At 52.2% G+C, this 4,050-nt stretch overlaps 1 long non-coding RNA gene across 1 annotated transcript; it reads right to left on the reverse strand.

The window, feature by feature from the left end:
* Window positions 1-426: 426 nt before the first annotated feature.
* On the reverse strand, window positions 427-2,924 carry LOC111674242. The gene is made up of 2 exons (XR_002762317.1): window positions 2,578-2,924; window positions 427-694 (listed from the first exon to the last, which is right to left on the reverse strand). It is a non-coding gene; the product is annotated as an uncharacterized LOC111674242 (long non-coding RNA).
* Window positions 2,925-4,050: the final 1,126 nt, after the last annotated feature.

The following is a 4,050-nucleotide window of genomic DNA, read 5'->3' on the forward strand; positions in this document are numbered from 1 at the left end:
TTCCATGTTGTTCCCACGAGTCGGTCGGAAATGTGCGTCAACCTCGCCAGAGCCGGCCCTTACCGAGGCAAGCCTAGATACCGCCCGGGGTGCGGCAGGTGCCCCGGTGGTTGGCCGCTCGCGACTGGACTTCCCTCCAGCCACGCATCCCATCAGCGCGCGTCATACTTTGGGATTGGGGTAAGTTTTTATAGAGGTTTTCTTCCTCGCGGCCCGGGTGGTTAAGCCAAGGCCCCCGGTCCCCTATCCTCTTCGCGTACCCGCTACCGCGGGACCCAGGCCCCGACGGACTAGCCGCCGGTAAACCGGGCCCACAGTACTGAGCAGGATTACTATCGCAACGACCAGTCATCAGTAGGGTAAAACTAACCTGTCTCACGACGGTCTAAACCCAGCTCACGTTCCCTTTTGGCGGGTGAACAATCCGACGCTTGGCGAATTCTGCTTCGCAATGATAGGAAGAGCCGACATCGAAGGATCAAAAAGCGATGTCGCTATGACCGCTTGGCCGCCACAAGCCAGTTATCCCTGTGGTAACTTTTCTGACGCCTCTTGCTGAAAGCTCTTCAAGCCAAAAGGATCGATAGGCCGTGCTTTCGCAGTCTCTATGCGTATTGAACATCGAGATTAAGCCAGCTTTTGCCCTTTTGCTCTACGCGAGGTTTCTGTCCTCGCTGAGCTGGCCTTAGGACACCTGCGTTATTCTTTGACAGATGTACCGCCCCAGTCAAACTCCCCGCCTGGCAGTGTCCTCGAATCGGAGCACGCGAGAGTATGATCGGCGGTCGGCCGAAGCCTCAGCGCCACCCTTACATGCTTGGTTCTAGAATACCGTGACAGCCGGGAAGTAATATCCCTGGCGCTCGCGCTCCGCCTAACCGAGTAAGTAAAGAAACGATGAAAGTAGTGGTATTTCACCGGCGATGTCACCATCTCCCACTTATGCTACACCTCTCATGTCTCCTTACAGTGCCAGACTAGAGTCAAGCTGAACAGGGTGTTCTTTCCCCGTTAATTTTTCCAAGCCCGTTCCCTTGACAGTGGTTTCGCTAGATAGTAGATAGGGACATTGCTGACTTTGTATCTCTACAATTCCACTGTGGACGGCACCTGGACCTGGAGTGGTCATAACTGCCCCCCCCCCCCGGGGGGGGGCCTTGCCCTAAGGCTCAGTACTCCCGGAGGGCGCCTTTTCGATCAGGCGTAACGCAGCAGAAACCACTACAGGGAACCCGCGTAGGTGTTTGTGCGGTTTGGGCCCGGAAAAACCCCTCTCTCCTCCTTTCGGAGTCATTGAAAGGGTAGGACCGGCCCTTTTCGGGCAGCAATCCTCTTGGCGGCCCGCACCAACACCCAGGCATCGAAACACCCGGGTGGCGGCAGGGCGTTGCCCAGCGGGGACCACATGGAGGTGGGGTTGCCAGTATTGAACTCGATCTATATTTTCCCTATCCTTCAATCCTCTCTCCTTTTTACCGTTACTGTTTTCCCCATTCTTTAGCATCCACTCCTTTGATTTCTCCTACCTTTCTTGCTTCTCTTGTCTTCCCTCCTTTACTTCCGCCCCTGCCTCCTGCCTATACTTATCTTTCTATCTTTAATAAATTAGCATTCTATTCTCCTCTCCTCACCTGACTAGATTAATTGACTAGCTATATTCTAAAATTACCCTTCTCTATTCTCCCTTCCCCTTCCCCATATTTTCTATATCACAACCTATTCCTACTTGTTCCCTCATTTCTAAAACCTCTTTACAAAAACATGCAAAAGCTTTCTCTCCAGTTCTCTCTCTAGTTACTAGTTTTCTCAACTCCAGCATTCCGTAATCCCGCGATTTTTCTCTCTCTCTATTTAGCTTTTTCCTTTGTTCCCTGTATAGGCCGTACGTGAGGACTACATGGTTAGCAGTATCGGCTTCCCAACATTCGCATTCTGCTTTGTCTTTTAATCCTAGTTTATTCAGTTTGTGCGCGAAATTTCTATGGCCAGTCAGAAACTGTGTCGTATAATGATTAATTATGACCCAATCCATTTCTTTTCTTTCCTTTACATTTTTTAAATAGTCATACGTATTTCTTCCTTTTTCTGACTCTTCCCATTCATTTTGCCATTCTTCATATAGCTCTTCCTCTACCCTCTCCTTTCCTTTTTCTTCCTGTTTCCTCCTCTGGCATCCCTCCATGTTATCCCCCGGCGGCACATACTCATAGTTTCCTATCTTAAAACCTTCCTTTTTCCTTATTTTGTAATATAACTTCCTCTTTTTTATTTCCATTTCGATCGGTAATACTCCCATCAGTACCATCAAGGCCTCAACCGAGACCGTGCGGTACGCCTTGGTCGTCCAGATAAGGGCTCTTCGTTGTGCATATCTTAAATCTCTTATATGCCTCGTATTCAATATATACTCCCATCCGGCCCCCACGTCTTTCGTGTTATTGTTCTTAGTTGTGTTATCGTCTTTGTGCTTTTATCTAATATCGTTTTAACATGCTCTCCAATTTTCATTCCCATTTCTGGTTGTACTCCTTAATATCTTAGCTTTTTCTTCATTCTTATTGATTTGTTATAANACACCTGCGTTATTCTTTGACAGATGTACCGCCCCAGTCAAACTCCCCGCCTGGCAGTGTCCTCGAATCGGATCACGCGGGAGTATGATCGGCGATCGGCCGAAGCCTCAGCGCCACCCTTACACGCTTGGTTCTAGAATACCGTGACAGCCGGGAAGTAATATCCCTGGCGCACGCGCTCCGCCTAACCGAGTAGGTAAAGAACAGATGAAAGTAGTGGTATTTCACCGGCGATGTCACCATCTCCCACTTATGCTACACCTCTCATGCCCCCTTACAGTGCCAGACTAGAGTCAAGCTCAACAGGGTCTTCTTTCCCCGCTAATTTTTCCAAGCCCGCTCCCTTGGCAGTGGTTTCGCTAGATAGTAGATAGGGACATTAGAGTCTGTTGGTTTAACGTGCGGTACCTGCCTTTCGGCTTCACCACACGGCCCCCATGGGCGTGGGATTGGTGTACGCCCAATCAGCGCGTCCCCGCGCAAGCGGGGACTACCGGTACGCTGGCCGCTCGCGAGAGCGACCGACCCCATCGGTCGGGGCGGGGCCTATCTAAACCCCTACCGGCTCTGCAGGCCGGTGCCCGAGCTGATACGCAGCTCACGCGCCGGGCGGCGCAGTCCCCAGCCCCAGCCACCGACTGACGGGCGCGCGAGCGCGTCCCCCGATCGGCGACCAGGGGCCCGGGCCCACCCCGCCCTAGCCCGCGATGTGGGCTCTCAACCACTGCCCCCGCGAGACCGTTCCCAGCGGCCGGGGGTGAGGGGAAAAGCCCCCCACGGGCGCCCCGGCCCCCGCGGTACCCGTTTATCCCCTGGGTCTGGGTTTCGCAGCGGATCACTCCGCTGCTACCAGACGAGGGTCTCGCGCCCCTCAGCTCTGGTCAGCCAACCCGGGTTCGTGGGATCGCCAACCCCAAATACCTAGGACTGGAATCACCCCCGAGGGGGCTTTGGCCAGTCCAACCGGTCTCCCTGCGACATTCCCCCGCACCTGCATCGATTTTCATGATGCACAATCACCATTTAACCCACCATCGCACTCACACATTCACCATTCACACCAACACACACACACCATACATACCGTCTTACACTCTCACAATCATCAGCACACCCATTCACATACCATCGATCCAGCATTCACACAATTCAACACCGTGGTGGGGGACTATAACCCCCACCATTGTCATGCATTCAACTGTCTCTTCCTGTCTTCGAAGATCAGTCCTGCGAAATCTCGAAACCTTAGCCAAGTACTCTCACACTCCAGAATCATGCTCACATCCACCTCACCATTCTGACTCACAAGCACACCCATAGCATTCAAATCTCGTTCAGAATCGTACAAAGGACACACACAAAACATGCAACCAGTCTTCACTCTCACCGCCGCAGTCGCACCCGGGAACACTCGACAACGATCTTGAAAATAAGAACTCTTTTAAACTTCCATGCCCCGTCAATAGAAACAGCTCAT

Source organism: Orussus abietinus, unplaced genomic scaffold (genome assembly GCF_000612105.2).
Source record: "Orussus abietinus isolate OABI.00-Male unplaced genomic scaffold, Oabi_2.0 scaffold1130, whole genome shotgun sequence".
Classification (NCBI taxonomy): domain Eukaryota; kingdom Metazoa; phylum Arthropoda; class Insecta; order Hymenoptera; family Orussidae; genus Orussus; species Orussus abietinus.